This window comes from Sciurus carolinensis, chromosome X (genome assembly GCF_902686445.1).
Source record: "Sciurus carolinensis chromosome X, mSciCar1.2, whole genome shotgun sequence".
Lineage (NCBI taxonomy): Eukaryota > Metazoa > Chordata > Mammalia > Rodentia > Sciuridae > Sciurus > Sciurus carolinensis.
In genome coordinates, this window is record NC_062232.1 from 8,071,986 (window position 1) to 8,087,719 (window position 15,734).

Sequence of the window (15,734 nt, forward strand, 5' to 3'; positions counted from 1 at the left end):
CACCTTGAGCCCCAAGGAATGGAGCCAGCCTTCTGTGGACTAAGACCTCTGAAACCATGAGCCCTCATATAAACCTTTCCTCCTCTATAATTGTGCTGGTCAGATCATTTAGTCTCAGCAGTGAAAAAGTTGACTACCACACAAGTAGACTTGGAATTGGGTGTATTTAACCACCTTACTACTTAAATGTGGTTAATCTACCAGCAGTGTCCCTGGGAGCTTATCTGAAATTCAGAGTTTTATACCCCTGTCATTTTAACAAGATTTCCAGCTGAGTCATGGACATTAAAGCCTGAGAAACAGTCCTGGGGGCATTAAGCCCTGCTAAAGGACCACTGTAGGTAGATTAATGGCACCCAACCCTTTCTTAACTGGAATATCCAAGAATGATCACATCACATATGTGTGACACAGTCTGATGTACACACCCCACATTCTGCAAAACTGTACAGGCAATGGCATACCTCTTTCCCACTTGAGAGTCATGTGAAAATGAGAGAAACAAGAGTGAGGCCCTTCAACTATCTTGAAGCTAATATTTTTCAAAATAAAGTGGTCCAAACTTTGGCATTTTAACTGTTTTTAGTGACATAACACTATTTAACTATGGAGGATAGCTGTAGGAAGGGAAGCAGGAAGATGTCCTTTGCCTCAATATGACCTGTCCTACCTTGAGTATTCCTGTGTATACTACTTTACTTTCCTCTGGAATATTAGTTTTGAAAAATTTAAAGAAGCTTCCATGCTTGTATAATTATATTAAAATGGATTCTACTGTCATGTATAACTAAAAAGAACCAAAAATAAAAAATAAAAATAAATAAAACAATCAAAAGTATCGGGTAAAAAACACTTTCCTGCTTCCATGCTTGCAGGTGGTAACCTGCTTGGAGGAGACTGTTTGCTATCTCGACCCCCTGCCTCAGCTGGCTTTGACTCCTCCCTGGTGTCAGTGTCCTCTAGCAAATAGTCCTCAGGGCAATCCACCACCTCTGTCTAGGTTTGTTAATGGGAAGCTCTAGATATGCATTTAATTTGTCAGGAAAATTAATGGTGATGATGTACTAATACTTGGGAGTTACTTGGAAAGAATTGGGTCACTACTGCAACCTAGGGGTCCTAGACTGAAGAGAACCTAAAAATGTGGCAATGCAAAACAATTTCATGTGCATTTATTAGGCTGAAATTTAGCAAAATTTTCTCACATTTTGTCCTCATTGGCCATTAATTCTTTGTCTGCAAAAGATTGTGGAAGTAATATGTTATTATTTAAAATTTAGAAAGTAGAAGATATTTACTCCCTATCCCATTACTCTAATGTTTAGTTATGTTTTTATTACATTTTGCCATCTATGAAAATCATATGTGTTAGGAAGAATATTTTCCCTCAGAGATGTCCATGTTCAAATACCTGGAATCTGAGTATATGTTAGGTTATGTGAAAAATTGAGAACTAAGGATGCAGATGGAATGAAGGTAGTATATCAACTGACCTCAAATTGGAAAATTATCCTGGATTATCTGAGTGGGCCTGATGTAAGCATATGGGTCCTTAAAAATGAAAGAGGGATGCAGAAGATGGCTTAAAAGGAAGTGTCATTCTATGGAAGGAAGGCAGAGAAATGCGATGTTAGGGCTGTACTGGCCTTTGCTGACTTGGAAGATGGAGGAAAGTGTCACCAGCCAAGGAATTCAGGTGCCTTCTAAAAGCAGAAAAGGCAAGGAAATAAATTCTCCCCTAGGTCACCCATAAAGAAATGCAGCCCTGTTGACACCTTCATTTTAGCCCAGGGAGACCTGTTTTGAACTTCTAACCTCCTTATCTTATAGTTAATAAATATGCATTGCTTTAAGAAATTTGTTTTGTGATAAGTTGTTATAGTAGCAACATAAAACTAATACACCTTAGTTTTCATAGTTGTATTATGGCTGAATGTTATTTTTATGTTTGTGTAGTTTTTATAATTATTTCAATGACCACATATTATCCCATGGAGCTGAACTACTGGCACTTTCTTAATCACACCCTTTAACTGAACATTGAATATGTGAGTGTATTTATGCACTTTTCTATTTTATAAGTTTAAACATTTCTTAAAAGTAATCTACAGAGATTAATTTTGAAGTTTGAATTTCCTTCATTTTTTTCTATATTAACTTTTTTTTTATTGTAAACAAATGGGATACATGTTGTTTCTCTGTCTGTACATGGCGTAAAGGCATACCATTTGTGTAATCATAAATTTACAAAGGGTAATGTTGTTTGATTCATTCTGCCATTTTTTTCCCTTTTCCCCCACCCCTCCCACCCCTCCCCTCCCTCTATACAGTCCTTCCTTCCTCCATTCCTGCCCCCCTCCCTAAACCCAACTCCAACCCCAACACTAACCCCTCCCACCCCCCATTATGTGTCATCATCCACTTATTAGCGATATCATTCTTCCTTTGGTTTTTTGAGATTGGCTTATCTCACTTAGCATGATATTCTCCAGTTTCATCCATTTGCCTGCAAATGCCATAATTTTATCATTCTTTATGGCTAATATTCCATTGTATATATATACCACATTTTCTTTATCCATTCATCAATTGAAGGACATCTAGGTTGGTTCCACAATCTGGCTATTGTGAAATGAGCAGCTATGAACATTGATGTGGCTGTATCTCTGTAATATGCTGATTTTAAGTCCTTTGGGTATAGGCCAAGGAGTGGGATAGCTGGGTCAAATAGTGGTTCCATTCCAAGTTTTCTGAGGAGTCTCCATACTGCTTTCCAGAGTGGCTGCACTAATTTGCAGCCCCACCAGCAATGTATGAGTGTACCTTTCTCCCCACATCCTCACCAACACCTGTTGTTGCTTGTATTCTTGATAATCGCCATTCTAATTGGGGTGAGATGGAATCTTAGGGTGGTTTTGATTTGCATTTCTCTTATTACTAGAGATGTTGAACATTTTTCCATATGTTTGTTGATTGCTTTTAGATCTTCTTCTGTGAAGCATCTATTCATTTCCTTAGTCCATTTGTCGATTAGATTATTTGCATTCTTGGTGTAGAGTTTTTTGAGTTCTTTATAGATTCTGGAGATTAGTGCTCTATCTGAAGTATGATTGGCAAAGATTTTCTCCCACTCTGTAGGCTCTTTCTTCGCATTGCTGATAGTTTCCTTTGCTGAGAGAAAGCTTTTTAGTTTGAATCTATCCCAGTTATTAATTCTTGCTTTTATTTCTTGTGCTATGGGAGTCCTGTTGAGGAAGTCTGGTCCTAAGCCGACATGTTGAAGCTCTGGACCTACTTTTTCTTCTATAAGATGCAAGGTCTCTGGTCTGATTCCGAGATCCTTAATCCATTTTGAGTTTAGTTTCGTGCATGGTGAGAGATATGGGTTTAGTTTCATTCTGTTGCATATGGATTTCCAATTCTCCCAGCACCATTTGTTGAAGAGGCTATCTTTTCTCCATTGCATATTTTTGGCCCCTTTGTCTAGTATGAGAAAATTGTATTTATTTGGGTTTGTGTCCGTGTCCTCTGTTCTGTACCATTGATCTACCTGTCTATTTTGGTACCAATACCATGCCGTTTTTGTTACTATTGCTTTGTAGTAGAGTTGAAGATCTGGTATTGCGATACCCCCTGCTTCACTCTTTCTGCCAAGGATTGCTTTAGCTATTCTGGGTTTTTTATTCTTCCAGATGAATTTCATAATTGCTTGCTCTATTTCTGTAAGGTACATCATTGGGATTTTAATTGGAATTGCATTGAATCTGTATAGCACTTTTGGTAGTATGGCCATTTTGACAATATTAATTCTTCCTATCCAAGAACATGGGAGATCTTTCCATCTTCTAAGGTTTTCTTTAATTTCTTTTTTTAGTGTTCTGCATTTCTCATTGTAGAGGTCTTTCACCTCTTTTGTGAGATTGATTCCCAAGTATTTTATTTTTTTCGAAGCTATTGTGAATGGGGTAGTTTTCCTGATTTCTCTTTCTGAAGATTCATCGCTTATGTATAAAAAGGCCTTAGATTTATGTGCATTGATCTTATATCCCGCTACTTTACTGAATTCACTTATGAGATCTAAAAGTTTTCTGATGGAATTTCCTGGTTCCTCTAAGTATACAATCATATCATCAGCAAATAGGGATAGTTTGAGTTCTTCTTTTCCTATTTGTATCCCTTTAATTTCTTTGGTCTGTCTAATTGCTCTGGTTAGAGTTTCAAGGACGATATTGAATAGAAGTGGTGAAAGAGGGCATCCCTGCCTTTTTCCAGTTTTTAGAGGGAATGCTTTCAGTTTTTCACCATTTAGAATGATATTAGCCATGGGCTTAGCATAGATGGCCTTTACAATGTTAAGGAATGTTCCCACTATCCCTATTTTTTCTAGTGTTTTCAGCATGAAAGGGTGCTATATTTTATCAAATGCTTTCTCTGCATCTATCGAAATAATCATGTGATTCTTGACTTTCAGTCTATTGATATGGTGAATGACATTTATTGATTTCCTGATGTTGAACCAACCTTGCATCCCTGGGATGAAACCCACTTGATCATGGTGCACTATCTTTTTAATATGTTTTTGTATGCGATTTGCTAAAATTTTGTTGAGAATTTTTGCGTCGATGTTCATTAAGGATATTGGTCTGAAATTTTCTTTCCTCGATATGTCTCTGTCTGGTTTAGGTATCAGGGTAATATTGGCTTCATAGAATGAGTTTGGGAGGGTTCCCTCCTCTTCTATTTTATGGAATACTTTGAGAAGTATTGGAATGAGCTCTTCTTTAAAAGTTTTGTAGAACTCGGCTGAGAACCCATCTGGTCCTGGACTTTTCTTTGTTGGTAGGCTTTTGATGACTTCTTCTATTTCATTACTTGAAATTGGTCTATTTAAATTGTGTATGTCCTCCTCGTTCAGTTTAGGCAATTCATATTTCTCTAGAAACCTGTTGATGTCTTTGAAATTTTCTATTTTGTTGGAGTATAGATTTTCAAAATAGCTTCTAATTATGTTTTGTATTTCAGTCGTGTCTGTTGTGATATTTCCTTGTTCATTCCGAATTTTAGTGATTTGGGTTTTCTCTCGTCTTCTCTTTGTTAGTGTGGCTAAAGGTTTATCAATTTTGTTTATTTTTTCGAAGAACCAACTATTTATTTTGTCAATTTTTTGTATTGTTTCTTTTGTTTCAATTTCATTGATTTCAGCTCTGAGTTTAACTATTTCCTGTCTTCTACTACTTTTGGTGTTGGTCTGTTCTTCTTTTCCTAGGGCTTTGAGCTGTAGTGTTAGGTCGTTTATTTTTTGAGTTTTACTTCTTTTATTAAATGCGCTCCATGAAATAAATCTTCCTCTAAGTGCTGCTTTCATAGTGTCCCAGAGATTTTGATATGATGTTTCTTTGTTCTCGTTTACCTCTAAGAATTTTTCAATTTCCTTCCTAATATCTTCTCTTTTCCATTCATCATATAATAGCATATTGTTTAATCTGCAGGTGTTGGAGTAGTTTCTGTTTTTAACTCTTTCATTTATTTCTAACTTCAATCCATTATGATCTGATAGAATACAAGGTAGTGTCTCTATCTTCTTGTATTTGCTGACATTAGCTTTGTGGCATAATATATGGTCTATTTTAGAGAAGGATCCATGTGCTGCTGAGAAGAAAGTGTATTCGCTCTTGGTTGGATGGTATATTCTATAAATGTCTGTTAAGTCTAAATTATTGATTGTATTATTGAGATCTATGGTTTCTTTGTTCAATTTTTATTTGGAAGATCTGTCCAGTGGTGAGAGAGGCATGTTAAAATCACCTAGTATTATTGTGGTGTGGTCTATTTGATTTCTGGAATTGAGAAGGATTTCTTTGACGTACATGGATGAGCCACTGTTTGGGGCATAGATGTTTATGATTGCTATGTCTTGCTGATTTATGCTTCCCTTAAGCAGTAGGAAATGTCCTTCTTTATCCCTTCTGACTAACTTTGGCTTGAAGTCCACATTATCTGAAATGAGGATGGATACTCCAGCTTTTTTGCTGAGTCCATGTGCATGGTATGTTTTTCCCCATCCTTTCACCTTTAGTCTATGGGTATCTCTTTCTATGAGGTGAGTCTCTTGCAGGCAACATATTGTTGGATCTTTCTTTTTAATCCAATCTGCCAGTCTGTGTCTTTTGATTGATTAATTCAGGCCATTAACATTCAGGGTTATTATTGAGATATGATTTGTATTCCCAGTCATTTGGTTCATATTTAAAATTTTTGACACATCTTGGTTCCTCCTTTATTTGACAGTTCCTTTAGGATAATTCCTCCCTTTGCTGATTTGCTTCTTTGTTTTTTATCTCTTCCTCATGAAATATTTTGCTGAGAATGTTCTGTAATGCTGGCTTTCTTTTTGTAAATTCTTTTAGCTTTTGTTTATCATGGAATGATTTTATTTCATTGTCAAATTTGAAGGTAAGTTTTGCTGGGTATAAGATTCTTGGTTGGCATCCATTTTCTTTCAGAGCTTGAAAAATGTTGTTCCAGGCCCTTCTAGCTTTTAGGGTCTGGATTGAAAAATCTGCTGATATCCGTATTGGTTTCCCCCTGAATGTAATTTGGTTCTTTTCTCTCACAGCCTTTAAAATTCTGTCTTTATTTTGTATGTTAGGTATTTTCATTATAATGTGCCTTGGTGTGGGTCTGTTGTAATTTTGGGTATTTGGAGTCCTATAAGCCTCTTGGACTTGATTTTCCATTTCATTCTTCAGATTTGGGAAATTTTCTGATATTTTCATTGAATAGATTGTTCATTCCTTTGGTTTGTTTCTCTAAGCCTTCCTCAATCCCAATAATTCTCAAATTTGGCCTTTTCATGGTATCCCATAGTTCTTGCAGATTCTGTTCATGATTTCTTACCATCTTCTCTGTTTGTTCAACTTTGTTTTCGAGGTTAAATATTTTGTCTTCAATATCTGAAGTTCTGTCTTCCAGCTGTTCTATCCTATTGGTTATGCTTTCTATGGAGTTCTTAATTTGGTTTATTGTTTCCTTCATTTCAATGATTTCTGTTTGGTTTTTTTTCAATATCTCTAACTCTTTATTGAAATGATCTTTTGCTTCCTGAATTTGCTCTGTTAACTGTTGATTGGTGCGATCATTCAATGCCTGCATTTGGTCTTTCATCTCATCGTTTGCTTCCCTAATCATTTTAATTATGTACATTCTGAACTCCCTTTCTGTCATTTCTTCTGCCATGCTGTCGTTGGATTTTATTGATGTAACATCTAGATTTTTTGGGGGCATTTTCTTCCCTTGTTTTCTCATATTGTTCAGGAATCAGTGGGTCATTAAGATATTGCAGATTTCCTCTATCGACTTATAATGTCCCTGAAGATTGCTAGTATATCCCCTCTTATCCTTCAGTAGCCTGAAGTCTTGGAGGAAGTTGATAATGCGGAGCTCCACGAAGAAGCTGCCTCTCTAGGGGTGGTGACCCTCAGGTGGTGTATATTCCCTGCTAGTGGGCAGAGGTGCCTCCACTTGTTGACCAATGGTCATCCAATGGGGAACTCGGCTGTGGGCTGAGGCAAGTCCTGTTTGTGCCTGTGTCTCTGGTTTTACCATCTCTGTGGGAAAACCTCCCCTGGCAGGGAAGACTCACTTGGTGGGGACATCTCGCTGGACAGTTGCCCTCCTAGAGGTTCCCCTCAATCTACAACTACCTCCTGGGCTGGGCTGTCTTCCTCTGCAATGTTCCCAGGGGCCCCCACCTACCTCCTGGGCCTGGGAGCCTCACCCTTCGCAGGCAAGTCTCCTTAGGCTGCCTCTCCCAGAGAATCTGCCCGCAGTCCTGCAAACTTCGTTCCGCCCCTAGGCGTGTCTCTGTGCGACTCTTCCAGCAAGAAGCCACCTAGCTCCTGGGACCCTGCTCTGCACCTAATCGCCTGGCTATGCGGCCCCTCCTCTAGCCGCCACCTGGAGCCCCGTACAATAGCTCCGATACCCAGAGACCCACCACACACCTCCTCCTCCGGACAGCGGCCCGGTTTCCGACGCAGTCACTAGGAGTCCAAGCAACTCACTTTGAGTCTCCTCCTCCCGCCAACAGCCCGTAGCCCTAGGCAGTCACTCCCAGTCCAAGTGACCCGCCCTGTTCCTCCTCCTCCTCCTTAGGGTAGCCCCCCGGGTGTTCAGGAGCGGTGGCTCCGAGACTAAGTGACCCACCACGCTCCTCCTCCAGGTAGGCCACCGATGTTCAGGAGCGGTCACTTTTAGTCCAATCAACTCACCACTCGCCTCCTCCTCTGGCAACCGCCTGTGGCTCTGATGCAGTCACTCCTAGACCAAGCGACCCACCATGCTCCTCCTCCAGGCAGGCCTGTGGTGTTCTGGAGCGGTCGTTCTGAGTCTAAACAGCTCGCCACGCAGCTCCTCCTCAGGCAGCCGCCCGGAGCCCCAGTGGTTGCTGCGAGTCCAAGCGCTGTGCTGAGCCGCCTCCTCTACGATGATCCCAGTTGTCCGTGTTTACCGCTCCAGTGGGGGGAGGGGCGTCTCGCCAAGCAACTCTACTTCACAAAGTTCCCTGTGTTCCGGGGCTACCGCCCCATCCTGGACACCTCCCCAATGGGAGAGACTCCCCGGCGGCTTTGAGTTGGTCCCAAGTCTCTCACTATCTCCTCTTTTGAATCCTGCATCCTGGAGCAACGTGAAATGCAGCCACCCTCTAGTCCGCCATCTTGAAAACCTGTCTATATTAACTTTTTAAAAAATATCTTAGGTCCTTTTGAAATTCAACTTGATAATGTAAGAATGTACTTTTTCCTAACTTGTTTCTCAACAACATATGCTGACCGATTTTTCTTTTCTGTTTTTTAATGCTTTCTTTATTAAATATTCAATTTGATGGAAAATAAGCTTATTTTCTGAGTTACTGGTTCTCTTCCAATAATTGATTTCTGTTTGTTCTTAAAAATTCCCTCTTAATTTTTGTTGCATTATAATACATATAAATTCCTGTATTCTCCCTCATTATTCATTTAAAAAATTTCTTGTTTATTTTTTCATATGATTCTTAAATTATTATACCCAAATCCTAGAAGAATCCCATTGAGAGTGCCTAGTGTCCACTGCCTTGAGAAACAAATTGAAAATCCTTAGTATGGCATTCAAAGTTCATAATCATGTTACTTTATTATTCCTATTTCTGATTTTTGAAAACTTCACTTATGGTTAGGGTATTTCTATGAGAAATAGAAGGTTAGGTGGTCCATTTTCAGAATGTAGTATTTAGCTTTAATTGGATCCAACTGTAGTCATTTTAATTAGAGCACTTCCCTTTGGCCTCCACAATTTTAAAATTAGCTACTCAAGTAGATGGTAATCCTGAGCTCCTCGTAGGGCAGAAGTCAGAACTGAGTTAGAAATAAAAGCTGATGAACTGCCCACCCAGTTGCACTTGCTAGCCAGGTTCTTTATCACACCATTCTGGGAGGAGTAAAATTTGCCTTGCTGACCCACTTCCAAGCATGTGTTTAATTTCTTGTGGTACCTCAGTATTTCTAACAAATTCTTTGCTGTCTTCCCTGTGGATTGTTTTCTGTTTAGTGAAGTTTGCTTATTATTTTCCCAGTCCAGACTGTATTTATTACAGTGATTTGTTTTACAGTTTTGTTTTCTTTTTCTTAGCAGCTTGGTATAGGAAGAGCTGAGTGTTGGAATCAGTCTTGAGTTTGAATTCTAGCTCTGTTTCTCACTAGCTAAATGGCCTTAAATGAGTCACTCAGCCACCTTGAGGGTCAGTTTTTGTCCTTAAAATGAAGTCAACAGTGTCTTGTTGTAGGATCATCAACTGCATTACAGTTAAAAATGTGTGTGTGTGTATACACACACACACACACACACACACACACACACATATATATATATAAATTAAAATATAGCAAGATCCTAGATAGTAGAAAATCAGTCAATGTTACTCATCTCATTACTGTATTGTTTTAAACCATATACTCTTAAAAAGAGTTTGTTATTCTTAGGTATATGTCACTGAACCTAGAATATAATGGAAACTTAATAAAAATTTACTGTTGAAATTTTCTCCTTCCCTTCTCTGTCTTATTCAAATCCTACTCATTCTCTAAGTCTCTGACTGCAGCTACATCTTGTTTTGGGGTCAACCATGGCTTAACATTATTGTGAGTAACCTTGGTAGTGAGCAAAGTTAAATGATGTAAAATGGGGATAAAGGATGCAAGGGGGCTTCGTAGGTATGATTCACTAGATCCTTTCTAGTTCTTTTATAAAATTTTAGGATTTTATTAGAGGAGAGTTTATTACTGAGTTCTTGTTAATGTGCTCAAATGTTCCACATATCTAGTACTTCTTATCAGCACATTTGAACCTCAGCTCAACTGTTATGATTCAGGAGATAGGTAACTAATAAAATCATAAATCGGACACTGAACAATTACAAAAGTATACATGTACTGAAACAGCACATGATATCCATATATAATTTTATGTGCAAATTATTAGATTCAAAAGATACAAAATGACTCTGTCCAATTGTTAGAAGAGATTCTAAAGATCTACTCTGAAATTCTGCCCCTATCTTGTTTCAGATTGATAAAGATTTTGACCTCATTCATCCATTACCATAAGTTCCCAGTTCTGTGGTCCCATTACCAGATGAGAAGGCCAAAGCCAACCAACACTTACCTATGATTGTCAAGGGTGCTCCCAGATACATTGACTCCTGGTCATTCTAGTGTGCCTGTCACATTGGCCAAGTATTCTTCTGAAGCCTGAAAGGTGCAAGTGCTAGTGGGAGGAGGCTGGAGGTATGCAGAGGAAAGTAAAACCAGGAATGTCATGGGTAGGGCAGTGGCAGTGTCACTCCAGCATGAGAAAGGCAAGGAAATTGGAATAAAAGCCCTCATTTGTCCACCTAATCTCTCTGCCTTCATTTCCTTATCTGAAAAATGATTATATCATTGCAAGGGGGGATCGTTAATCTGAATTATCAATTTGATTAGATTAGGAGATGCCTAAGATTAAGAGACTTCTGGGTGTATCAGTGAGGGTGCTTCTAGGACTAACTAGCATGTGGGACACCAAACTGAGGTGGAGACCCACCCTAAGTGTGGGTAGCACAGTATGACAGGTTGGAGACCTTCATGGAATAAAGGTTGGAAGAAAGGGTGTTGATTGACATTTTTAGGTTTCACATATGAATGGGATCATGTGCTATTTATCTTTCTGTGACTGCCTTTTTCACTTAACATAATGGCCTCCAGTTCTATCTATGCTGTTGCAAATGGCAGGATTTTATCCTTTTTATGGCTAAGTAGTATGTGTGTGTGTTTGACATACCAATTAATTTCCTTTGTGAAAATACCCAGGAATGAGATTGCTGGATCATGTGATTTCTATTTTTAATTTTTTTGAGAAACATCTATCCTGTTTTCCATAATGGCTATATTAATTTATGTTCCCACCAGCATTGCGTATTGACATGTATGTCCTTTTTTAAATGTAATTCTTCTAGTGATTCATTTTTGTTGTGTTTATACAAATCTTGTTTTAAAGTAGATTGGACATTTTAAAAACTTGGTTTTTCACTGAGGGAGTTTGAGAAACACTAGTCTGCCGCAATGGGTTGATAATACACAGCCTTTGCACTGGTTGCCTGATTTTGTAAATATTTAATTGGAACACAGCCATACCTAGTCATTATATATTATCTATGCCCTTTCTTTTCCTCTGAAGTGGCAGAAAGGAATCATATGACAAAGACTACATGACCCACAAAACCTGAATTATTTACTCTGTGGTCCTTTACAGAAAATATTTGCCAATCCCTTTTGTATTCTACCTCCCTTAACGCCCCAGCTGGATTGATCTCCAGTTGCCCTCAGTGATGACTTTGATAACACACATTTGATTGCCTTCCTTTCTTTTCCTCTCTCATTTTCTCACTCCCTGCCAGTGTTTCCTAGGCCTTTTTAAAAAATAAATGACCTGTGTTCTGGACTCAAGATCAACTATTGGGAGACCCCAAACAACACATATATTGTGTCATTGTGTTTCGGAGTCTTGCCCCTTCCACCTACCAGACATGTAAGCTTTAGCTCATCAATTATGCCATCAGAGTCACCCCTACTTCTCTTTTGGAGCATCATGTGAAAATTCAAACTTGTGGGCCTAAATTTTTCTGATTCATTTACTCTTTTTCACTAAGCACTACCTTGGAACTAGGGATGGTGGAGGAGAGAACAAAGACAGAGAGAAATAAGAAAATCCAATCTTGTCCTACATTTGGTGTTCCCTTTTTTAAAACAGTTTGTTAAGCTTGTAGCTTTCCCTGAGGTGTCATAGAACCTGAGTCAGGGCCAGATATTTTTCACTGGTCTCTGACCTTTATGTCTCACAGGGTAGGGCCAAGACATTGCTCACCCCAATCTTATTGCTGTTGCCTCCATTCATTTCTGCGTACCCCTCCTAATTACTGAGGTCACTTCAGGCTTTAATTCTGTCTTCTAAAGTGTAACACAGCCATAATTAGGCCATATGTTAATTAGCAGGATGACGCCTTATGCTTTGTCACTCGTGAGGGGATGTGGATCATTGCAGAAAGTGGCATAGAAAGGTGAGTTCAGTGGGAAGAGGAAGTCTAAGGACTGACTCTACTCAGCAAAATCTGCCTTAGAGAGCAGGAGAAATGATAGTATGCAAGCAGGGGAAAGGATGGGGACACACAAAGAAAAAGAGCTTCAGTTGACCTCTTTTCCACTCCAGGAATGAGCTGTAAGTCTGAGGGCAAGTCTGAGGCTGAGCAACACCAGGGATGGCAGAATCTCTTGAAGGATTGGAGTTGGTGGCCAGGGCCGAAGTCAGGGTTCCGACAGAGGCCACAGGCAAGGTAAGTGTCAGGAATACCCCCATTTCTTACCTTAGAGGTTTGTGGGGAGGCCAGTAAAAATCAGGTCAATCGTTTTCTTCTTGAATACTCTAACTACCCTCCAGGAAATCAAGAGTGGGGTCTGATAGCTTGGGGCTATTTCTATGTGCCATTTACTAATTTAATGCTGAGTCTTCCTATTTTCTATTAACTTATTTTCTGACATTCTTATGATAAGAAAGTTGAGCAAAAGGATCAATAGGTCATGATTATTTCCTATTTCAGATATTGTCACTGCTATTACTTTAGAGACAGTTTTCCAGGAAACTAATTACTAAGGGAATTCATGATTGGGTGGAATGACATGTGAATTACAAAAATACTAACTTCCCTCCAATTTGTTGTCAACCCATGATAAAATGAAAAAATAATTCTGTCATAACCCAGCCAATGCATGAAATGGACTAAGATGGTCATTAAAATTATATATATTCTTGAACTTTCGAAAAAGGCATAGGACAAAAAAAAATCTCAAAGCATATCAAAGGAGGGATTTTGAGAAGGAATTTTATGTTAATAAGTACTACTATTATTATTATTGCTAATATTAGTTGAGTTCCTACTGTAATCTAAATTCTTACAGGTTTACTACTAGTATTCTTAACAACCTTTCAAGGGAAGTATCATCATTCCCATTTTACTTGAAGCTTACAGACTTTTGCTCCTGCTTAAGGATCATACTTCTAGCTGAGACAAAACTGAAAAAAATCATTATTATTATTATTATTATTATTAATGTCATCCCAGGGATTGGACCCAGGGCCTTGCACATGCTCTACTACTAAGTTATAATCCTAGTTCCCTTTCCATTTTTTAAAACTCTGTAATTTGAACTCTCATTACTATACAGGGGGCAGCAAACTTTTTCTGTACAGGGCTGAGTATTATTTATTTGTAGCTTTGATGGTCATTTGGTATGTATTGCAACTACTAAGCTATGCCGTTTTAGCATAAAGGCAGCCACAGACAATACATCAATGAATGAATGTGACTTAGTTCAATAAAACTTTATTTGCAGACACTAAAACCCAATTTGATATGATTTTCACATATCATGAATTATTCATTTCCAAATTATTTACAAATCTCAAAAATTATACTGCTCACAGGCCAGAGAAAAACAGGTGGTTGATCAAGTTTGGCATACATCCTATAGTTTACCAATCCCTTCACTGTAGAAAACTGCCTTTTTAACAAGAACTTATGAAAATAATGAAGTTAAGGCAACTGAGCTACATATTTCACAAAAGGGAGCCAAGCAAGCTGTGGGAAAGCTTGTGGGCCTGAACATGTATGGAGTTAGACTCTCATTCTGGCTCTGCCATCACATTACATTTGTAAATAAGGCTCATCTCAAGAATTACGTAGTCCAGTACTCCCTGTCTCCCAAGTGAACTTTTTAGCAGTTCTACTATTATTTAATTCTAATTATTGTATGTCTGCATGAACTAATTTCCATAAATTATCTATCAGTGATATGGGGAAGACTGGAGAAGAACAATCTGTGTATAATGTCAAGAGTTGAGTTGTGAACAAGTTAAGTTCAAGGCATATATATATATATATATATATATATATAAAACCACATATATTTATATATATATATATATATATATATATATATATATAGTCAGTGAAGTTGATTTAATATAGAAATCTGGAGAAAAGGGTGAACTTGAGATTTTTGAGGGTGAATTTGGGAGTCATTAGCATGTATACTAAATCCGAGTGTATCATGACATTAAATAAGATTTTTAAATTTTTTTGGTACCAAGGATTGAACCAAGGGCTGCTCAACCACTGAAATATATTCCACCTTTTTTAAAAATTTTTATTGCTTTGAAACAGGGTCTCACTAAGTTGCTGAAGGCCTTGCTATATTGCTGAGGCTGACCTGGAACTTTCAGTCCTTTCGTCTCAGCCTATCTAGTCGCTGGGATTACAGGCATGCACCACCACATCCAGCATTGAATAAGAATTTTCATGGAAGGATTTCAATATCTTAGCACTATTGACATTAGGGGTGGGATAATTCTTCACTGTGAGACCATCCTGTACATTGTATAGTATTTAGGAGCATCTTCGGACTCACCCACTAGAAACCAGTAGCACTGTATTCCTCCATTTGTGACAATCAAAAATGTATCCAGACATGCCAAATGTTCTCTGGGGTGAAAATTCCCCTTGGTTGAGAATAACTGTTTTAGGGAAAAGATTGAGAGTGGTCTTCCATGATTCCAGCTTTGGAAGTCAGAAAGAGAAAAAAGAAATGGGAGAAGAGACTGAGGAGTGATCAATGAAGTAGGAGAAGAAATAATATACAGAGTCCCAACAGCTTAGTCTGAAATTGGTTTAATATTTGCTGACAGATAGGTGGAGGTGAGACAAGAATTAATGCCCCAGAGCTCAGGGCGGTGCCCCACTGAGCTCCACCGTGTTTCTTTTATGACATCCTTAGAGGCAGTAGAAGGAACAGGGACATAAGAAACACTACCATCAGACATTTTCTAACTGCATGGAGCCTGCAGGTAGTGCAAAGACAGGATGTTTTCTAGTACGGAGTAGTGGATAAAATAAAAGGAGGCTAAAAATAACACTTAGAAACCAAAGATAGAGACCTTTACTCCTTCTTAGTTCTGATTTTATTTTTAGAAATAATCCTCAGAGGATAAAACTGTTATGGTCTGGGTGTAGAAGAAAAACAAGGACAGAAATAGAGTTGCTATGGTTTTGAGGAAAAGCAAAAGGAACTTAAGAACTGTGGCTTTGTCACATCCTGAGCTGTAGGATGGGT

The 15,734-nt window shown here is 38.4% G+C and overlaps 1 protein-coding gene across 4 annotated transcripts in view; it reads left to right on the forward strand.

Annotated features, from left to right (window-relative positions):
- Positions 1 to 15,734, forward strand: part of Frmpd4 (FERM and PDZ domain containing 4) — a 975,050-nt gene that overhangs the window by 27,167 nt on the left and 932,149 nt on the right. For 3 of the 4 annotated variants that reach the window (XM_047537128.1, XM_047537130.1, XM_047537132.1), the window contains exon 1: positions 12,660 to 12,901. The gene's annotated coding sequence lies outside the window, so the exon portion shown is untranslated. Of the gene's footprint in view, positions 1 to 12,659; positions 12,902 to 15,734 lie in introns of those variants that run through there. The other variant, XM_047537129.1, reaches the window with a different exon arrangement.